Source organism: Apus apus, chromosome 2 (genome assembly GCF_020740795.1).
Source record: "Apus apus isolate bApuApu2 chromosome 2, bApuApu2.pri.cur, whole genome shotgun sequence".
In the NCBI taxonomy this organism is placed as follows: Eukaryota; Metazoa; Chordata; class Aves; order Apodiformes; family Apodidae; genus Apus; species Apus apus.
The window spans coordinates 52,495,720-52,519,661 of NC_067283.1; the positions used below are offsets into that span (position 1 = coordinate 52,495,720).

The window sequence follows — 23,942 nt, forward strand, 5'->3', positions numbered from 1 at the left end:
GCATAATATTTTCTGAATATATATAATAATGGCTTCTACCTTCATGCTACCACCTGGAAAATGCTGGAGAAACTTATTCAGGTGCACGGTTTGATTTTCAGGATGTCACTAACTCCATAGGAGATCTGCATCTTAGAATATTCAGAACTGCACCATAAGATTCAAACCCCATCCCTTTTGGGGGGACTCAGCCAAATGTGAAGCAGTTTCAGAGTGCCAAAGTAACTTTTTTTTTTTTTTTCCTGCCTGTGCCTTCCCATCATATTTTGTTTCTCATGTTGTTCTGGGCTTCCTTAGACTTGATTTTCTGTGTTCGTTCCAAAACCTACTTGTAGGAGAGAGCCTACTCTCCAGACTGTAGATTTCTTTGGGCAGCAGAGGCTGCCTCATCTCCTCTCTGGTTTCTCAGCATTAGGGAGAGGGACAAAGCTCTTTTTTCCTTTCCTCAGCATGCATCCTCTCAAAGATTACCACCCAGAATACTTCTGTGCTGGGAGAGCCAGGAATAGAAACACAACCCAGCATGTTAAGTTTCATACCAGCACTGGCATTTAGAATTGGAATGAACATTTAAGTGCCCACACTGTGCATATTACCACCACTGCAGAAACAACACTACAGACATTTCTGGCATGATCCTCTTACTCTCTGCAGCGGGAGGAAGAGGTTGTGTAAAAAGGACAAATTAATTCCTCTGCTTGTGTGTATAGCCCACTTACGATTTTGCAATGCATTTGGACTGCTTGCTGTAGGCCATACTGTCAGTCTGTTTTCAGGCAGATGCTGCTTCTGCTTGTATGTAAAAATCACATGTTTAAGTACAATGTAGCTATGTCATTTGAAAGTGTAAATGCTAGGTGACGTGTGCTACTTCAGTAACTGGCTGAACACCTTTCGGGTCTGTGAAGCACCTCATAGAGTTATAGTTGCTATGTATAAGTAACTCTCAGTGCTTGAAAATGGAGCTATATATGTGCCTGTACAAAAACCCCCAAAATAAATGCACGCAGCATAGTAAATATTTGTGTGTGTGTATATATAGAGTGAGTACAGACTATTTGTGTAGGTACAGAGAGTGATATAGTAAGAAACATATATGTGTGCATGGGTATAATGACATTTCCTCGTATCACATCTATCAGGTTACAAGCAGCTAATAACTTTCTTTTTCTTCTCACAGCCAAGCATTATAATGGCATATACTCATAAATCAACATGGAACATTGCTTAGCAAATATAAATGTATGTGCATTGCAGAATGATCTGAGATTACAAAAATATATCAGAAGTCAAAAGTAGCTGGTGGAGAAATGCTATGTCTTTAGTTTATTGAGATTGTTTGGAGGATCCTAATGTACTGTCACTGAAAGAATAATTTTTCCTTTACAATCTACTTAGCAAAGATTTATCGATCCTTTTCCCCTTCATAGAGAATTACTGATCCATTTTAGAAAATCAGATTTTCACACCTTTCATGAGAATGTGCACAGCGCAGTTCCCTAGGGATTGCCAAGGAAGTTGACTTTGACATGAAATCCCTAGGTACCGGCACACAACAGCCTATAGTCTCATCACTGATTTGTTGCACAGGGTGGTAAAATAGTTTTATACATTTATAGAGAAATGATTGCACTGCAAGGACTTATTTTTTCCATGCTAGTGGATGTATTCAGGGTCCTGTTATTTGTGTAAACAGCATTTTTCAGGGTTTTTTTTCTTCTCAGCTGTGATGTTATGAACAGTAAGGTAAGATAAAAGTTGTTGAAATTCATGTTGCAAAGCAGTAGGGTACTGTAGAATTTTTCAGTGTGTGTAAATAACTTTCCCGAAGATGTGTCTACGCTCTGTCCTCATTATTGTAGTATCCTAGGTAGCTAAGCATTAGACATGTTATATTGAAGTATGCATCATAATGAAGGTGATTTATTATAATTAAAACGGCATAGAGAGCAGCTTTTATTAGACATATTGTTTCACAGGAGAGCTTAATAAAGAGCATTATTATTAGTTATAGATCTGCATGAAGGATGTTGTTTACTGAGAGTTATGTGAGTATTAGTCAAAGTCTGAAGTTGCTCATTTGAGCTGTCCACTGTAGGGGGAAAAAAAAAAGCATTCGGCACAGCAAAGGGAAGAATTTTAAGATTGGAGGGGAGAGAGGGAGACAGACAGAGAAAAGGAAATGCCGAGTGCATGAAGTGTTCTCTGCAGGAGCAGTTCTAGAATACTTTATTACATATCTACGGAGACAATGGCATGGACTGTAAGTAGCTCCTGTCTCTCAATATAATAATGCACATAAAGTCGGGGTCAGACTGGGTTCGCTCTGGGTTTTGATGCTGCAGAAGGTCACCAGGGGAATCGATGGACAAAAATGAGACCCGAGTTTCATGCAATCAATGAGATTTTTCTACTTAAAAGTGGGCACTGCTGAGTGTGAGTCTCAGAGCTTCAAATGTGGTTTTGCTCAGCTTTAGCAGATTGAGAGAAAGATGCAGTGTAAATGTATTGTTTGTTTTAATAACTCTGCTGGCAAAAGGGGTCTATATATAAACAGGTTAGTCTGGCAAACTCTGAAGTTGCATGAGCTGCAAATAAATGGAAAAAATAGCAGCTACTTTGAATGTTAATTACACTGAGTTTTTATTCTGTCTCTGTAGAGTTGTAATTACCTGGCATTTAGATAACTCTTAAAATAGGGTTTGCAAATTACTGAATAATTTCATTAAAAATCATGTGGGATTTAGCTGTTCTATTAAATGTATTTTATACTAATAATTTCTTAGTCCTCTATACTTATAATAGTCAATTCCTTAATTTATTTGGAAACTCCTCACATTTCCTTGGATAAAAAAATTATTTTGTGTGTTTGGCTAAGAAGCTTCATTCTTTTGAGCAGCAAGTGAATACTTGGGACATAATTGCTTTGATAATTTTCTCCTTAAAGTTTTCAGGCAGCTGAAAGATCATCTGTTGTTTTGCCTTTATTGTGTACCGTTATCTCTCTAGGATGAGGGAAGCAATCAGGAAGAATGTGATCAGTGAGTCTAACATAGCTGTAACACTGGCAACAGCAAATAATTGACTGATATGAAGGAGATTTATCTCTGTTGTGAAATGGTTAAGAAATTAAAGCATGTTATAGGCCAGTTTCTAATCACTGATGTATAGGATTTTAACTGCTTTGCAGTTGTTGGAGTTGTTGCAAATTTATACTGCCCTAACAGACACAGGTCCTGACACTGTTTTCAATTTCAAAGCAAGTCAGCTATTGGAGTGTACTTTGTGAATAAGCAAGCCACTTAAATCTGGGATTTAAATGGTTTGCTTGGTTGTTTTTAAAAAGTAAAAAGAAAATGGCTAACACCCTCCCGCCCCCACCCCTGACACCTCCCCCCTGCTCCCACAACAATCTCTCTTTTTTCTGAGCTTCCATTTCACAAATTTAAGGACTGTTTATCCTACATCACTGCATAAGTAAATGTCCACCAGAGGCTAGGAAGAAAAATGGGAAGCAGTAAACCCAGCTCCCTGTACTTTTCAATCTGTTATTAAAAGTGACCCTTTTGATGGCAGTGAATAAAATCTAATTATTCCCTCAACACAGGTACAAAACAATCCCAAAACAAAGGAACAAGCCAAGAACTTGACAGTTGTTTTCATTTAAACACCTTAAAAATAGAGTAACTGAAGATTAGTGAGAAGAGCAATAGAAATTGTAGATTTTCTGCAGCTCAAGTCTAAATTTGTTTGTCAGAATCTGAAAAATGCCCCAAAGAAGAGTAGGTGTAGTGAAGAGAACTTAAGCTTCTGACTCAATCCAATTTCTGTTATCAGGGCCACTTACAATTCAAGCAGAATTTATGCTCACCTGAAAAGATTTATTTGTATTTTCATGTATGCCCTGAGTAAGAATACTTCAGTTTATATTATTCTCATTAAAAAGGGAAAAGAAAAACATCCTCCATGTCAACATCCTCTCTTAATTGTCCTTACTGTTGCATTCTTAGGATGTGTTAAACGTTTTCCAGCTAAGACTTTTTGATAAAGCATAGAAGGAAATGTATTTGTTGAATTTTATATATGAAGATTTTGGCAAGAAAAGGCCATTGCAGTAGCCACCCTCCATTGTAAATCGGGTCTTCAGCAGATTAATGGGAAGAGTAAGCAATTGCAGGTAGATTATATAAAACTTCAACAATAGGACAATGAGCTTCCAGGTTCTCTGTGAAACCTAAAATAAATCAGAAGGTGATACAGAAAGGGGTTAGAAAATACCACAACAGCTGTAACCCTTCTCTGGGTACACCTTGAGTATCAGTATTTCTCTTTCCTTCTTTTCCATGTAAACATCAGAAAAAACTTCTTTACTGTGTGAGTGACAGAGCACTGGAACAGGCTGCCCAGAGAGGTTGTGGAGTCTCCTTCCCTGGAGACATTCAAAACCCACTGGGATGCGTTCCTGTGTGATGTGCTCTGGGTGATCCTGCTCTGGTAGGGGGCTTGGACTAGATCTTTCAAGGCCCCTTCCAACCCCTAAGATTCTGTGATTCTGTGTGATTCTGTGATTCTCTTTGGCTGCAGACATAAGAAGGTGATAAACCATGGCACATACAAATTCAACTGTTGTCAGTTTGTAGCACAATTAACTTTTTTTAGCCACTACTGAAGTGTCTGTCTTTTGTGGATGGCAGGCCTGGCATGATTCTCACTGAAGAGTCACTGAGAGTTAAATTGTGTTTTGCAGTATCCACAATGACTGCTGCCCTTTAAGCTACTTTCTTTGAGTCAAGTATATGCAGCCTCTTTTGGCCTCCCCAGAGAGATCTGCTGCTTGTTACAGCCAACCCCAACAGGGTCAAGTTTCCAAGTCTTCACTCCTGAAAAAGTTTTTTGAGAAATAGCTGCTTGCAGAATCCAGAACAGAGGCAAGTGGGTTTCTGCGTGAGGATTGCTGCAGAATTAGGTGCTGAATTAGTGTACGCTTCTCGCATATGAAGCTAATAAAAAGGTGTTTTTTCTGATTCTCTGGTTTAAAGGTACTGTGTATTTCATTGTACTTTATCTTTTTGAGTGTTTTAGGAAAGGGTGGAAGATGAACTACGTATACAACAGCAGAAGCGTATGGGCCAAAGGGAAAAGAAGTACAAATGATCCAAAACTGAGGAAACAGATGAGTTCAAAGGAAAAATTTTGCACACTGGGGAAATGTTGTATTTTGTTTCTAAAGTCTTTACCTTAGTATTCATACTTAGTGTACATTCCTTTTTTTGCTAATTAATGAACCATCATGAAAAGCAGTTTTTTACACTTTCCTACCCATTTTAAAATTGTGGGAAAACAATAATGCAAATTAAAGCTCCCCATGGACATTTTTAACTTTACAACCAGCTCTTATTCAGCATATCATCCTAGGTCTCGCTGATCTTAGCAGCATTACAAGGTTCATCTTTTCACACAGATGAACCATTCATGGCAATTTCTCCAATAGATTTGACACAAACATTCTTTTATTTGATATTGGAGCTATAAGCTTTCTATTTTTGACCTATTTTTTCCCCCAACCGACATATTTATTGAGGCTATTGCAGGAAAATCCCATTTTCCATTAATATTTGACTTCTCTGTTTCTTTCTCTTGCAGAATTTCAGACTGATAGAGCAGTAAGAGGGTCTTGGTCAATGTCAGCTTTATGTATGTGTGTGCATTAATAAAACCAAACCTTTTCCATTTTATTTAGAATTAGTATTTAAATAAACACATACACACATGCAGTGCTTAATATGCATGTATGTATCATTTTGAGTAGACATCTTCATGATTCTACTGTTGTAGATCAACAGGTAACATTTATTGATCTGTTATAACAGCAGTTCTAGTTTCAGGGAAGATTTTGATTGATTGTCCTCATCCAGAGTGAGGTCTTTCTCCATATCTCCAGAGTCTTGAGTGGCATTGGCTGTGGATAGCATTGAGACAAAAGATGTCTTTCTGAGGAAAGGATGTAATTGTACCTGTGTATAGTCATGTTTGGCTTCCAAGTAATTATTTCAAAGCTATTTGCTACATCTAGCTGAGCAATTTGATTCACTTCTTATGCTAAGAGTATATAAAGTATTGCTAGTAGTATAGATATCTTATGTCAAACCTCCATTCTGTAGAATAAGATGATTACAAGTCAGTGTCACATAAAGCAGGAATACCTTTTTAGCTTATGCTGTTTGTTTCATCAAACAAATATTCTTCCTCTTTTACCTTTTAAATTCAACCTAAAATCAATGTTTCAATTTTAAGAATTCTAAGTATGCAAAACTCTGTATTAAGAAAGTGGAAAAGTACTTAACTTCACATTTTTGATTCTTAATATTAAACTGTAAGGTACTTTACTGTTCTATTTCCTTTACTGTTTATTTCAGCACTAAATGTTTATGACAGTAAATGCGATGACAGTTGATTCTCAGTCTAGGTCAAGTGGTAAGAATGTGCTTGTATTCATTTAGATAAACTACTTAACCACCTCTCACTTACTGGTGCCAAGTGCAACCATAGAATGTATTCACAAGTCAGGTTCTGGATCACAGTCACTAAATGATAAGCAGCTCAGTTCCTTATCCTGCCTTATTCCTTCTCCCATGGTCTAAATGATCTCTCACATTTTTATCTCTGAGATCCTTTGACTTGTTGAATGAAGTAAAAACACAGGAAGTCCCTCTTTCACCTTTTGCCTTCCCTTTATAAACAAATATTCACCACAAAAGCCTGGAAAGGAAATGTATGAATGGCAGTACTGCATCTTACGGAGTTCTCCATCAACCAGATCTCTTGGTTAGACTCAGTAAGACCTCCATGTCTCTTCAGGTTACTGTCCAAAAATAAATCTCAGACTGTCCTGAATATTTTAACAAAAGGCTATACCTGCCCTTCCTCCTTATTCCCATGTTGTGGGTTTTGTGTTTTTTTTTACACCAACAAAGCTTTGTGTGCATGCATTTAACTGTCCTGAACAATGAGACTACTGGTGCTAAACTAGAAAAACCTACCTGGAGACTGTTCTGCAACAGGTCCATGCTTCACAATGGGACGAACAGTCGGTAAGCCTCATGCCCTTGCAGTAGTAAACTGGCCCATCAGTTGTACAGCTTCCTGAAAACAGGAGTCGGCCACGTGGGCTGAAGGGAGGTCTTTGTTCCATTCCAATTCAAGATTACTTCCCTTGCTCTGGAGCTGCAGCCTACCTCTGGATGGCAGTACGGTCACTGTTACTGGGTTGGAGTTCCTCAAGCATTCTCTTAGGAAGCACATTTCTGGTAAATTTGTCTGGTCTTCACCCACATCCCTGGTATGGTTTGCCTTTACCTCAAGCTTTCAAAATTTGGCACAAGAATTAAAGCTTTGAGGCTGGAGTCTCCATGCACAGATGAAGACCTATAGAAAACTTCCTTTTGAACTCAAATTTTTCAAGGTTTTGTGTCCCTTTTTCCCACTGAATCACCAATTACAGCTATGCAGCCTTTTGAGGGGCCACATTTTCTTTTTAATTGGATATTGTTACAGTACCTGATCTGAAATGTTCTGCAAAAATTGGTAAGAAAGTAGGAAATTTTCTCACACAGGCTAGCTATACTCAGTTATAATGTCATGTACTCACAGTTTATTTCTTTCAGTGCACTTAAGCTCTAACATTTTAAATATTTTCACACTATATAAAGATATTAAGTGTTGGTAATGAGTTTTCCTGAGCTACGAGGAAAATGGAGCATATTATAAGTGAAAAATTTCAGAGCATACACTTTTGTCACATGCCGCTGTGAGTTGCAAACAGGAATTGTCTGACATTTTCTGCAAGATTAGGGCAAGCTTTTCTCTTTGGTCATCATGGTTTTTTTTTTTTTTTTTTTTCCCCTTGCAAATAAGCATTACAAGCCAAAGCAATGGGATTTAAAGCAATACAGGGAGCTAAAAATAAAATTGTCATGCTTATAGTTAAAGTGAGATTGTTTTCTAAATAACATCTGTTCACATTATAGTTCTCTTAAAAATACCATGACAGTGTAAACCTACATGCAAGGCAGGCATACTAAGCAAAATCAGAATTTACTACTGTTGTGTCTGTGAAACCAACTGGGAGACTAAAAGGGACTCTGCTATGCATTGTCATCAGCAGTGTTATAAACTGTGCTCCACTTCTAGAGTGCGTTTGAATTTCATTGCCTTAAATGAAGTGCTAAATTACACTTTCCTACGTGAAGGCAACAGGATTAGAATCCTGAGTTCCAAAGTGTTGCTGAGTTCATAACTTATTAATAATGTTAATATGGTATAATAGTCAAGAAGGAACCCACTTTGATAGTGAGATCCTAGGCTGAGTCTGTAGAAGACAGTATTTAGAGGGAAACGCAGCAAAATTGGGAAATACTTTTGGAGAGTAAATAAACACAAACCTTTGTTTTCTTATTTTTCTTTGATTGTCAGTGCAGCGTTAAAATTTTTTCACTGGATAACAGTGCGAAAAGTATTTCTTTGGCAGCAAGTTTGATGTGAAAGATCTTTGGTTCTCTAGCTTAGAAGACACTGTAACTGTGTGTAATTGTGCAGTCCTTGTGTTATGTATTTGTCTGTCCAGTAGAACTTCAAATATCACAAATGTAACAGCTTTTTCTGCTGTGTTTTCAGGAGAAGGTTGCAGTCTAAGCACCAGATTTTCTGGGTTTTCCTCCCCCTTCTCATAATGCCCATTATATGCATTTCAATGTCATTTTCATCCTTTTCCACCTACTTAGCTCTGTACCCCACTGCTTGCCTCCAGCCTCATGGAATCTGATCACGTAAGTGGTCCCATTGATTCCAGTATGTATACTTAGTGTGCAGGGTTACATGCTTGAAGGACCAGTTTATACCCTTCAGATACAGATAAATGACTGTTGTATCTTAAAGCCATAATTTAAGCACAGCATAAACATGGCTTTGTTTTCATCTCAGCAGTTCAGTTCCTCTGTCACAATAAATTTAACATATCTGTTAAATGTATCTGGTTGGGATTCTCAGTACTTTTCAGTATGTTCTGATCTTTTCATTAAAGACCCTTAAAGATGTTTACAACCGGTAGGTCATTTAAGAGAAAGAAATCCTATAGATGTAGTGAGTGTACAGCAGGCTAACAGGATGAGATCCCTAAAAACTGGGATTTGAAGCCAGTGTAAATGTTGATTTGAGTTGTCATGTGCAGTGTCATGTATCTCTGTCATCTTCCAAATCACTTTGAAATCATAGGAACTATGTGTCTAGGTCCTTTTGAAAGCATTACCTTACCAGTGTAGTTGTTGTGAAGAGAGATACATAAATTTTTGTTTATCAATTTTTTTGTTCTAAGTGAACATTCTTTCACTTTTTCTTTTTTTCCTGATGAAGAAACAGGAAAAAAAATAGTGGAAGTCTGCAGCTCGAAGTTTTCTTCAGAAAACAAGTAATTTGAGCAAATATTTGTACTGTTAGATTGTCTGTCCTCATCTGATTACTACCTATTCTTAGTTGGGAACATTTGTATGAGTAGAAGGATTGTGTGCATGTGGCCATGTGAGATTTCTAAGATCGTAAAGGCTTTAAGTTTCTAGATAAGGCAGATTTTGATGTGATAAAGTCCAGGGAATTGCTACTTAAGCATGCAATTCATGTTAATGCACCCCGATCCCTGGTGAGTTGCTGATTAATCTAAGTAGGTTATAGCATAGCTCCACTGTAGCTTTTCTTTAACTGATACATGGAACAGAATTCAAAGTTTCTTTGCATTTAATATATGATTCTAGGAAACTAAAAAGCAGTCTAGCTTTTGATCATTGTGGATTTAGATTTTGTCCTTATTTTATTAACTTCTGTTCCATACAACACTTGGCCTTAGAATATAATGAAAGTGATATTCTGTGCTTAATCCTCATGGTCCTTTAAAACTGGCATTACTTTTTTTTTTTTTTTCTTCCTTGAAATGTATTCCTTTTAGAGTTCAAAGCTTGAGAGTTTCTACTCGTCTCACATGAAGAGGTAGTTTTGAGCCCAACAGAAGTTTGGTTGTGTATATTAGAGACTGAATCTGAAAGATGAGCAGAGGAGGGAAGCCCCGACACTGTTGGTACAACTGTACAAATAGTATTTTGTAGAGGTTACCATTTCTCTTTTCTGCTAGAGTGTTGCACACTTTATAGGGAAAATCTGTGAGCATATCCTGGTGCTACACAAGTGATCCCGTGTCCTAGTTAAGTATCTAGTCTGAGAATGTTTAATGCTTTTGCTATTTTCACTGCACAAGTGAATCAGTTGTTCATGGTAGTTGTTCTGTGTAGGAGCTGTCGGTCTTCTTTTACTAATAGTTCTATATATAGCCATATGGATATATAATTTTACATGCTCTTGGAGGCAAGCAAGTATTTTGTGATAGCTACTTAGGCAGCAATATTGTGCTCCCGACTAATATGCCCTACCTGTGAGTGCAAAAAATGTTTGCACATTCTTATGGAAAAGCGTTTTTTCCAAAACCATTGTGGCTGCTATTGCAGTAATGGGATGTCGAACAGGCAAAATTGTATGTGTTGTCAATGGCTACAATATAATTTCATTGACTTACAATGTTTAAAGTGAAGGCATGATGGTAAGCTTATATTAGGTGTCACAATGAAGTAATTGCCCACCAACTTGATTTTATGGCCAAAAAGAACATGTTAATATCCACACAAATTCTGAGCACACTTTTGTAAGCTTGGAAACACAGAGATCGAAGAATATGATTAAGCACTCAGATACTGTAATACTGAGAAATACTTAAATAGCCCAAGATGTAAGTGGATTAAGTAAATGTGAAAGTAGATTTAAATAATCTATGAGTAATAAATGCAAACAAGCAAAAAAGTGGGTGGTTTAAGTCACTGGTTATACTCTCACCAAATGTAGCCACTTTTACTTATTTGGTATTTGCTTAAGTTTCTTTGCTTGTGCTTCCATTGGCTCAGGATTTCTGTTCAGCACTCTGCAGGCTAGTTTGTTTGGTTAGGGATTGGTCATAGAAAGGACACTGCATTTGGTTCCAGAGAAGGCCCATGAGCTGGGACCATCCGGCCTGTGAACTGAGCAGAGCTGCCTGGCTGTGCAAAAAGCGAGCTCAGGGAATGTCACTAACATGTGGGTGCTCCACACAGCTTCCTAAACCATAGGACTAAATAGTTGTGCTCAGGTTGGCTGGATGTCACTTGCTTCCTAGCAGCCCATACGGTGCTGTGTTTTGGATTTGTGACTAAAACCTTGCTGATGACACCACCAGCGTTTTGCCTGTTATGGAGCAGTGCTTGTACGGTGTCTGTGCTAGAGAGAAAGGACACAACCAGGATAGTTGACCTCAACTGACCGAAGGGATAGCCATACCCATACTATATGATGTAGTGTTCATCATTAACAGCTGGAAGAAAGAAGGAGGACACAGAGGTGTTTGTGGTTATGGTGTTTTTCTTCCTACATAGCTGTTATACATGCTGAGGCCCTGCTGCCCTGGAATTGGCTGGACATCTGCCTTGCCAATGGGAAATAGTGTGCATGGGGGAAAACCTTATTTTGGTTTGCTTGCATTTTCATTTTACACTTTGCCTGTCAAACTGTCGTTACAGTGATCCACAAGTCTTCTCTTCTTCCTTCTGTTTTCTTCCCATTTTGTGGGAGAGGTGAGCAAGCAAACAGCTGTGCAGGTGCTTGGCTGCTGGCTAGGGTCAACTCACCACAACAGTGCAAATCTTTAGGAGGGAGCAACTGCTGAAACCACTTAAACCAGGAGTAAATGTGCTGGAAGAAAATCTCAGTAGGCTAAGGACTAAGAATTATCCACTGGGAACTTAAGGAGAGTTGTTTTTCATGTCCTATTAGTAACTGCTTGGAAAGGGAGTATTACTGAGGAAACAGCAGTGCTAGCTTCAACTATGGAAAAAAAGGAAAGAGAACAAGGATCAGGCCTGGCAGCAGTAGAGTCAAGCTCTGCTTCACGCCTGTTTTACAAGGCTTTACTTTGCTGTCTTCTGTCTCTGCAATGGAGATCTGCTTTCCTAATTCTTGTTGAGATCTTCAGGCTGGAAGGATGGAGATTGTTCATTGCACCAGTGAGTAGCAAGAGTGTAAGGAAAAAGCATCTTTTGCTACCAGAAGACCCTTTGAAGTTGCCCCAGTGATGCGTTTTCCAGACAAAACCAAGACTTGCAAAGCAGCTCTGTGGTTTTTTATGCTGCTTGATCCATCCTACTATTTATTTTTTTTAAGAGCAGTGAAATAGATCAGAAGAACCACCAGGCTACAAACTGGGAGAGACAGATTTTTGTTGATGTAAGAATTAAATTGGTTAAGTATGCCTAACTTAAGTATTTGATCAAAACATGAATGCATATCCTTGGATTTCATAAGCAGGTACATGGTCAAATGACTAGGTTAACAAAAGGAATAAATGGAAGTAATGGGATAAAATTAAGAATGGACCACTTAAATACAGGGCAAAGTGTCTTAACAGTAAATATAATTAAAATTTGTTAAGTATTGGTTGAGAAAAGTGGGGCTGTATGAAACTTTAAGTTAGTTATTATTAAACCCTAGAAAAGCATAGATAACAGAGTTCAGTAAAGGGTCTGTGGAGATAGGGTAGATTACTTTGCATATTTTCACAGGAATGCTTAAAAGACAAAACAGACACCTATGACCTGCTCTCTCTTTTCCAAATTGGTTAAATGGACTATAGAGATTGGCTGACTTGGACAGCAATGCATAGAGGTTCAGTGGCAGAACTAAGCTTTCAAGGTGCCAGCCCTCCAGTTCTAACCACCTGGTTGCAAACTTCCTCTCCCACAAAGAAAAGGCTATTTTTCATTACAAGAGGACTAAGAGGGAGTATGAAAGTTTGCTCTTACAGCTGTACTGGTATATTCAAACTTGCTGGAGAAAAACCCAAGTGGTTCTTTGCCTTTGCATGTAAAACTGTAAATGCATGTAGCCCCTAGCTTTAGAAAAGTAATGATAAATATGGGCATAGGAATTAACTTTTTCATAAAACTAAACAGGAAAGGCATGTTTTTCAAATATATACATTAGTTTCCATTTGGAATGATGCATGAATATAACTTATAATGAACAAATAATGCAAGATTATGATCAAAGCTCTTATATTCCCCAGAAGATTGCTCTATTTTAGCAATTTTAAAAATAACTCCGAAGTTACTAATGGATATTTTAATATTCATTTGTGTATGCTAATGTTTAACAATATTTTTGAATACTATGCATATTTGTAAATATGTTAAGCATATTTTGTGTAATCCTACGTATTGCAAAAGCTTCTGCAAATTATGATGTCTCTAATAATAATTGGAAAGTCTTATATTCAAAACCTCAATTAATATGTTGAAAAGTAATTCAGAACCAGTAATATTAAGAGATTGTTTGTTGACCTATGCTTTTTTTAAACAACTAAACTACATTTAGGGTTATCTGTTGAAGTTTTGTTGATTTCAGTGACAAGAAGAACAGGGCTCTTGCATGGATCTCAATGATCTTCCATGCAGAGAAGTGTGTATGTTTGTTCCTGTTGAAGCTGATGGCAGCAATCCAAACAGCTTATTTAGAAAGAGAGTCAGGACTTCTAGGAACTTTTTACATATGTAATATATACACACGTATGTTATATATGTATGTGATAAACAATAGCAGGATCTTTGGGAAGATTTTTCTGCTGTTGAAGCATAAGGGAATCAATGGCACTTGTGCTTCTGTTCTCTGAAGATCCCAGTGGCTGTTGCCCTTTAACAGTGAAACTCAGTGGCCAATTTGTAAATAACAGGTGCAAGCAACAAAGTGTTGTTTAGTTGCATGTTTTATTTTACTCTCAGGTTTTCTGCCTTAAAGATATATTTTATATATAACAATAGGGAGCCAATGTCAAGTCATTTCATCACAACTTTTTTTAATAAAAACAACAAAACCCCAAAAAAACCCCAAGCTAAACCACAAACACACCAAACACTATCTAATAAAGATCAGAATTGTCCATGAAGAAAAATACTAGCAGATCTGAGAAATGTTTCATTCATTGTTTATTGATAATCCAGTTACTGTAATTACTGCTAAAATTATCAGTGTTCTGCTGTTTTCCTAATGTAAGGCATTAAACAGAAAAGCTGTTGTTACACTGCTTTGAACTGAAGTGATTACTCCTATATGTCCAACATATAATACTGTTACTGTGTGTGATGTGTGACTGATCATTCCCTAGCATAATAAATGAAACATTGGAAGTTTGTAAGTGTACCTGCAACTTTCAGCAGATTAAGGCTATCAACAGAAAGGCAAAGGACCCTTTGGGCTTCAATTTCTTAAAGAAAATGAAGTCCTTAAGAAAATTTCTTTGGAGGCCTAAAGCTGTGTGATAGTTAAAGGCATGTTGAACTTGGAATACATTTAATCAAATTCATATGTGAAGAGAAAATATGAAACACTGAACAATGTGAAAAGAAAGATGTGGTACTCGGGTGTTGATGAAGACCTGGTATGAAGAAAAGTAACCCTGAAAGATCCTCTGTAATGATTTTTTAAAATTGCACTGATTTATCAATGGGGAAAGGCTTGGGAAATATGAAAACATAACACTTATGTGCAATATTTGCGGTATTATTAGGTATGTTTAGCAGTTATAACACCAGGTTTTGCTGTCAGATGGGCTCAACATAGGATAATGATAGGAAAACTGTTTAAGATTCTTACTTTTAACCTGGGAGCCGCACATTTTGTGTCAGTGCACCTTCTAGTATCTGAAAAAAGAAAAGAACATTTTAGTCTGTGAGGCTCAGTTCAGATGAAGCTTTTAGTTTCTTCAATAGATGGGTATTAGTGCTATTTTATTCTATGTATAGAGTAGATAAAAAGAAATCTGAGGGTCCATCCCTAGAAGGCATAGTATTGGTAGAAATGTCATGAGATAAGTGATTTCCCATACTTCAAGTATGCAATATTAAGATAAGCACCATGAAAAGCACCTATAAGAGCTGACTATCTTGTTAATCACATAATATATAAAATCAAGGCTGTGATGTCCTAAGTTTGGATTCAGATTTTGGAAGCCTTCAGTCTTCTTTAGGAAGCAGAATTCAAGGAGCACCTCCTCACTTGCTTTAAGATGACAAAGAACAATTTTGTATCAAAATTAAGGTTTTCCAGCAATTTTTGATTGTGATATTCTGGTGAAATCCTGACTTGCCCAGTGTGTTTTCTAAGTATTATACCCTTATTTAGAAAGGATTTTGAAAGGTTTAGAAAACATAATATACCCAATTTCCAAATTGGCCTAGGTTGTGACTGTGTATTGTATTATATATTGTAACTGTTCTTAGAAGTGACAGTCAAACCACAGTTGGATAAAACTGGAATGAGATCAGAACAACTTAAAAAATCTTCAGCAAAAAAAATTCACTGGAAAACATTGTTTCATTTCACTAACACTGATATGTCCCCATTTCAACATATCTTCTTCTGAAGGTGTTACTTGGTGTGTCTTTGGAATTTCTGATGAGAGCCAAAGAAGGCCCATCCTGAAATAGAAAGTGTCTTTCCTGATAGGCCAAGTCCACAGCCAGCTACAGACAGATCGTTATTTGGATTTTCCTAGATCAAAAGCAAGTAGTTGAATTAACTGCTGAGCTCAGTAACTGTTTAACCCATGCTCTGATTTTCAGAAATTCCAGTTAATGGTTTCTTTGTTTGACAACTTGCAAATCCTGACATTGTTAAGTAAAATCAAGTTTTTGTTTAACTCAGAAGAATTCGCTTTCAATTGCTGAGTCCTTTCTATGCTGCCTCCTCAAGTTACTTATACATGATCAACATTAAAAAAATATTCTACATTTGGTTTTGGCATGGTTAGGGATGTGCTGTTTTCTAAAAGAAAATAACTTTAACGGAATTCTGGCTTTGATATTTCCCCCAAGTCATTTCTAGTATGTGCAAAGTAGACAAAGACTGACAAAATATATGGAAACTGTATATAATACCATATTTAAATTATGATTAGCCCAAATTAATATAATTTGAATGTGTTGTGGTAGAAATCCAGATCAGCAATCTTTCACCTAGGAAACACTAACTCAGAGTATACCATGGAGTATTTTATTGCATTTCTTTGTTCCAAAGAGGCCATTTATGGCCTCTTCTTCCGTACAAAGAAAAGAAGGATTATGTTGATAAGGGGATGCTGTAGGTTCTAGAAGGATCTTTTAACACATCTGAAAAGCCTGGTACTTAAGACCCCTTCAAAATAGACTCTGAGCAAATATTTTAAAAAGTCAAGTTATGGAACTGGCAGTCTCACGAAAGACCACTTCTGTGAAGTCAGTGCAATGATTTGGTAAACAGGTTCATGTCACCTTTAGGTAGCCAACGTTGAGACTAAAACAACCCAATATGAAATACTTTACAGGGTGAATGAGAACTTTTTGTTTTCATAGCAAAGATCTGGACAGCTACAATGTGTTTCTTACATTAGGGTAGAATGGTATTTTTCCCCTAAGAGTGATGAATGCCTTAATAGAAATTATTAATATGTTTTTTTGGGGTTTTGTTTGTTTGTTTTTGGTTTTGTCTTGTTTTTTTTTTTAATGGAAGATAATGTCTTCCTCTTCATAATGGAATTTTTAAGTCTTTTGGTAGGTTGGCCCAACAGTATGTGCATTTTAGAAAATCCTAGTTGTTCTTACAGGCTTATAATTTTCTAGATGGTTTCTTATGTTTAACTTGGCTCCCTGCAGGACCAAACTGACAGAACAGTGGGAATCATCCACTACTCCTATGAAGAAAATGTGTCAAAGTCCTGGTAGGAACCATCTTCTAATTCCAGATATAATTGCTCTCCTATGTCATCTCCCCATTCAACCTGGTCTTGAACACCTCCAGGGAGGGGGCATCCACAACCTCCCTGGGCAACCTGTTCTAGCATCTCACCACTCTCACAGGAAATAACTTTTTCCTAATATCCAACCTGAAGCTCCCTTCATTTTTAAGCTTCAGACCATTGCCCCTTGTCCTCTCACTATCCATCCGTGTAAAAAGCCCTACCCCAGCTTTCTTGTAGGCCCCCTTCAGATACTGGAAAATTGCTATAAAAATGTTGCTACCTGTTCAGTCTCTGTCCTGTCATGATCTGTAGGGCCTGATCTGATTTTTCAAAAATGGGGTCAGCTTTTGTGCAGTTCCAAGAATCTTCAACTAGAAGAAGGCTGCTTTCTGTCACCTTTCTCAAGACTTGTAATTTCTGATGCTGCACTATTATCTATCCTGTGTTTTGAGGAATGTGTTAGCTTCTCAGAGTAGTACTTTCTGGCTCTTGAACTCTGCACGCATACAAACTTCTGCTACGTGTCCACAGGTGAACCAGCTCCTATCCAGTAAGCCAAGATACAGTTTTAATGGGGAATCACCATAATCGGCCAAGGCCAAAATTACAACTCTTGTTATCTTAATAGAAGAAAGCTGTACATAGCTTCACCCTGTGGGTGATAACATACTCTGATGATGACATGGTTTGCAACAAGAAGAGTTGTTCCTCACTACTTCTATGCTGAAATCAACATCCTATGCCTTTCTTTCCTATTTGAAGCATGCAGCATGACTGCTGGGGTACACTTAGGGCAGTAAACCCAAATGGATTATAAAATAAATGGTGACCTGGCCATTTACTCCTGTACTGCTGCTGTGTGTGTATTCCCATCCTGCAGCCTCTAGTCAGCATGTTGTAGAGCATCCTGGCTGACAGGTTGACCGGGACTTCTCTTTGAACCTTTCAGCTTGTGCTCAACAGGTGTAAGAAATATGTGAAACACTTTCATTAGGGAAAATAGTTCAGTGGGGTGGAAAATAAGTTTAAAAAGGTGGGGGTTTTAATTGTTTAAAAATAGGTAGCATCTCAGTCTCAAGACACAGCAATTCAAGGGATATTGGCACATAAAACTAGGTTTAAAAGAAAAAAAAAACACTTTAATTCCATTTTAAGATTCCTGAAGCTACAATTAAAAACCTCCATGAGTTTTTGAAAAAAACCTTTTCTTGTCAGAAGTTATGTTATGCTAACCCATGCTAACAATTTTGCTTTCTGGAGAACTTAAAATTAAGTAAATAAATTAAGGAGACCATCCTAGTATTACTGGCTAACCCCAGAAGACTATTTAAATGAAAGAAAACACCATGGGCAGTCATAGTTTCTCTAACTTTCCAAATTAAATGGTTAATTAAAGTTCAGTACTATTAATAACATGAGTATAATTAGGCACTGGTCAGGTTATTTTTAACTAGAAAATGCTCCTTTTTATCTGCAACCTGCACACTAGATGTGAATCATAGAATCACAGAATGGTTTGGGTTGGAAGAGACCTTAAAGATCATCTAATTCCAACCCCCTGGATGGGTAGGGACACCTCTCACCAGACCAGGTTGCTCCAAGCCCCATCCAACCTTCCCTTGAACTCTTCCAGGGATGAAGTTGAGTATCACTGGAAAAATACAATGTCCAAAGTCACACTTGTATTGAGAAAAGGGAGAAAAAACCCACAAGTCTCTATTACAGAGATTTTCATGAGAATAGAATAAATACCATTCTAGCCAAAGAAAAGTAGAGACTGTTTTGAGTGATAATATTCATGTTGAGAGAGAAGAGCTGGGGTTATATCAGCTTCTTGCTTTAAGAAGAAGGAGACATAATACTGAAGTTTTTAGGAAGTTAAATATGAGTAATATAGGTAATATAAGTATGTAATGTAATACTCCTGTAAATAGGAGTATAAGATCAAAGCAGTGAAGGAGATCAATGATCGTATATCAGCAGTCTTGTTTGTTTTGCTTATAGAAACATCCATCTAAGGATGGTGGTACAGGTGGCTGTGAAAAAAATGAGATTTTTCTCTTAACTTTTTTCCAGGGAAGTGTCAGCCATTGGGTAGCAATGGTCAGAGGCTATCAGAGGACAAAAGCTGATTCAAAGCGGTTTGCATAAACCAGACTATGAATAGATTGAGAGGGAAATATCAGCACATTAGCAACAGTGGATACAACAATGTTAAAGAAGAAAGAATCTTGGGCTTTCCCTAAGAAATAATTATTTATGGAAAAAATAAGTACCTCTAGAAGCAATACAATGAAGAAAGAAAGACTGATTTCTAAGACCAACATAGTCCTTAGTTTCAGTTAGTTGGCCAAAAATAAATCCATTCCTTTCCCCTCGGCAGAGTCTTTCTAATGTATTCCTCACTCAAAAACTATAAGCTAAATTACATCTTAGAATAGCTTAATCCAGGATTATGATGGTGCTCTGTCTTGATTAAAAATTAAAAGCTATGAGTACTTTTTTGGTGCAGTCAGAAAAATGTGTGAGCAGAGTAAATTTTATGTTTATTGGTAGTATAAGTGGAGTGTTTGCTCAAAAAAGCACTGTGTATGTCCCAAACTGAAGTCTGTACAAGATCAGAATCTTAGAGGGAGGGAAGGGCTTATTTCAGGTTTTGAAAAAACAAAATAAAAACAAAACAAAAATCCCAGGAAATTAATTTTGAGTAGTCATAAGCCATAGAAATAGTCTGTGCAAAGTAATTTCAAACCAAGGGCAAAATAAAAAGCAAAACATAGGATCTTACTTTTTATCCTAATTAAAGTAATTAACTTCAGACCAACAGTGATTATGATGCAGTAAGTACAAAATTTAGACTAGTGGCTAGATCAGTGCATGAAGTCTTTATAAAGCCCTATCATCACCCAAGCCCTATATTAAGGATAAAAGTAGTTTGTTCTCTCATTTTAGACTTTTGCCTAAGGCATGTTTCACACAAAGCCCATATAGTTTCCTTTAAAAGCTGTCTTTGATTACTAAATAGATTTGCTTAAAAACTGCGACTTTACCCTTAAAGTACAGAGGCAAAGCTTTTAGTGCAGTGATAAATGTTGTCCTGTACTTTGTTCAGTGCTGCAGATAAGAAAAAAAGTGAATGTTTTGGCTTTTAAAAGAGGATGTATAACCAGAACTGTAATTTGCATTTGTAAATCCACAAGATTTTTGCTGTTAAGATTAAGCCAAACAGCTTGTTTAAGTCATGGGGGAGTCATAGAGCTGAACAGAGGTGTAGCAGGTGTTGCAGCTGAATTACATTAGGTGTAAGCCAACCTTAAGGGAGAAACACAGCAGGGACAACCACTTGCTGCACAAAACTGTCAGTGAAATCTCACAGAAAACAGGCAAGTCTGGAAATACTAGTGATAGTTGGACAAGAAATAGATGACAGGGTATATGAGTATCTGCAAGAGATGCATGTAAAATTTGTCACTATGTGTGTGGTATATACAAGTATATTTTGAATAAGGGGATTATAATTCCTTAGTTCTCACATAAGTAGAATTTTTTTCTTGTGGTTATGCCATCTGAAATTCTGAAGCATTCTGTCTCATTCATGTATCCTTACCTCTTTCTTAATGCATAGAAACCCTTTTTACAAAACTCATCTTGCTGGTTTTCTATGCATTCTTAGACTTTCCAAGTTTGTACATGAAAGCCTAAAACTTTTGTGTGGCTGTTGGTCAACAGAAGATCCTGTGTTATGGTACAAAGGGTATCCTGACCTTTAACACCTTCCCAAAAAGCAGATGCTGAGCATCAAGCCCGCAGCCATCAGGGCAGGAGGAACAATTGATGATGGGACTGTCCACAAAAGATGCACACACAATTGCTTGCCCTGATGCATTCTTTTATAATACTGTGGGGTCCTCTGTGGGCTGGACTTTATAGATGGGCAGAGGAGCAGTGGCTGCTGGGCCTGCAGCTGGCATAGCTGCTATTCCAGAGTTTTTTAGGGAGGCCATTGGGAAATACAGGAACAACTGCTCTGATTCTCAAGGGATTTTACAGATTAAGCCACTTGTTGTACACTGAAATTAGAATTTATTACACTTTTTGTAAAAATAATAGGTTTTAATCACGTAATTGACTGGAGAAGAAGCACATTCTCAAATATGGAAAGCAATCGCAGGCCTGAAGATATTTTTTAAAAGTATGTTTTTGAAGGAAACAAACTTTCCCTCAACCCATCATTTAGGTGATTTGTTTGGTCTTCCTGTAGGCTAGAATTTTGGAGAGTACTTAATCTGTCTATTTACAAAGCAAGTTGTCATTTATTTGCCACCTGACAGGAAGAGCTATCCTGGGGGTTAACTACAGATTCTAGTATCATCTGAGGGAGGGGGCAGCAGTTTATATTATTCAAGGTTTTATAGTTCTTGGTTCTGTGTTTGCAAAGCTATTTTAAATAAGATTCTGCCCAGCCACTATGTTTATGCTTACTGAGGTGCAGGTCTAAAGTGATATCCAGCAGCAATGAGTTCCACAGGTTTTCACTGCTTACTGTTTGGAGAAGTATCTTTTATTATTATTAGATTTACAACTCTTCCATTTCAGCAGAGGCCCCTCTTCTCCTCCGATGAGGTAGGATGAACAGTTCCTGAACTGTGTTTTCTCCCTGCCGTTTATTATTCTCTATACTTTCATCATGCTCATTCTTACTCTTTTTCTATAAACATTCTGAATCCTTTCAATCTCTTTATCATTGCTACCACACATCTCTTTCTGATGTATCTTTCTTAGATGGGCTAAGCAGAAATGAACAAAGTACTCCATATGAGGCCAAATTATTGATGTACATAACAGGTAAAATCCTGGCCCTGTTGAAGTTGCTGAGAATTCACTAATATGTAAGGGCTGATGTTTCTTCCAGTGCTGTCACATTTCCTACATTATTCTTCCTTCCATTTTTCATATGCTCAACTTCAAAATTTGGCAGCTCAGACTTTAATCTAAAATCTTACTGATTCAGCATCTTCCATTAAATTGCTGTTAGTCCTCAGATTAGCAGTGCAGCTCTGTGGACAGGATTAGTTCCCTCCCCAAAATGCGTTGATGAAAAGAGTCAAATTTTGTCCTGATTCACATTTGTTATGGAACCACTCTTGGTGTTAGTTTAGAACAGCTGAAACTGAAGGCAGCAGCCCAGACTTGGAAAAAATGCTGTTTGTGTTCACAGTGACCCTTACCTGCAAAATCTGCTAAAACTACATTATTTGGCATATGAAAGCAAACAAATGAAATTTTTGCCTTGGTAAATGACTGTCCATAATGCAATATGAATATGAAGACAAAGAAATCAGAGGGTTTTTTTACAGCATCTGCAAGAGAAGTCTGTTAACTTCTGGTTTGTTCCCCAGAAACATCTAAGAAATGCTCAGATTGTTGCTGGCTAATAAATACAGTAAATGAAATGTTAATAAATCACCAGCAATTTAGCCTGACAATAACATGAATTGACCACATTGATTATGTTTAATATATTTACAATATGTAGACACAAGCCTAATTTATTTTCTGAAGAGTTCAAGGTAGGTATCACTGGTTTAAAAAAAAAAAAAAGGCAAAACAAAACAATGGAGTAATGTTTGTGGTTGCTATCTGCAATAATCTAATGCTGACAGAGAGCAGTATTTTATTTAGTAATTAACAGTGTAAAGGGGAGAGAAGCTGTCATGTTGGTTCTTAAGCTGGGGAATGTGATGAAAGATGATATCTGCGATCTCATCCTTTCCACTTGTTTAGGATTGTCAGGATGAGAAATGTCAGCATTATGAAAGCTCAGCTCTGCTCTTGATATGATAAAACCCTTCAAAAGCCAGTCTTTCTCTCCCTCTCCCCCCCCCTTCTTTCTCCCTCTCCCTCTCGCACTTGCTTTTTTATTTATCCTGTTTTGTTAGATGGCAGAAATATAATTCTTTTCTCTCTTCCTATTATAAGCCACCATTTTTGTTTTATTATATGTTTCACAACCCCTAATGCCCCACTGAAAATTACCTTGTTAAATGACAGTGTTTCAAAGCCATGAATCCTTTCCACCATTCCCTCAGAGGTTTGAAACAGTCAACAGACTGTAAAGAATAAATAATAAAAAAGTATTGATTATTTTGATGACTGTGAGATTCAATTAAGTATTAATTTTGCCCTCCAGTGGACCTATCAAGGTATTCAAAAGGGAGGATTCGGCTCAGCTAAATGCGTGCTGAGTGCTTCAGCCTTAAATAGGGAGAAAATGTGTTTACCTACAGTATTTGAAGAGGAGTGCATTGATGCACAGAGTCCAATATTTAAGTGCTGTGCAAATTAAGCCCTGGTGACAGTGACATTGTTTTCAGCGATATGAGTATTGACTAAAGAAGTGCATTTGATGACAGCTTAAACTATTTGTATTGATTAACATTTTCATAGATTATCATGTGTCATATCAAATTCACTTTTCAGACATGAATACATTAAAAAACCCATAGGCAAACATCGACCAATGTGAGGACGGGACAGAGGGAACATGCTAACCAACCTACTTGCTCGCTGGTCACCTGTTCTCTGCATAAGAACCATTTAGGCATGAACTTTGCAATAAATAGCTGCCAGAGAGCGCAACAAGGTCACTTGTTCCTTTCCTTTTTTTGTTGTTTCTTTTTTTTTTTTTTTCCCCACTCTGCTTTCCGTGCTGTCATGATATTATGCCTGTTAGTTTGCAAACGGAATAATAGAGTGTGCTTGGAAATAATGCCTGACCCCCAAATGTCCCCAATGAGCAGAAGATAAACCAGATCCAAATCATCAAGAAAACATTTCAATGTACATATATATGTAATGTTTACGGGAGATACAATGTCCCAAACACAAGATTAATTGCAGTCTGTTTGTGTAAGTATCTTCCCTAATTTTATCTCTTAAAAATGGTTTCTCTGTGTTTTATTTTCGAAAGAAAAATGTGTTTGTGTGTTTTTATGGACTTTTGGAGCATAGTATTCCAAAGACAGGAATACTTAGAAGAAATCTGTATCTC

The 23,942-nt window shown here is 37.2% G+C and overlaps 1 protein-coding gene across 3 annotated transcripts in view; it reads left to right on the plus strand.

Annotated features, from left to right (window-relative positions):
- POU6F2 (POU class 6 homeobox 2) overlaps positions 1 to 23,942 on the plus strand; it is a 313,722-nt gene that overhangs the window by 36,288 nt on the left and 253,492 nt on the right. The gene's annotated exons all lie outside the window — the stretch shown is intronic.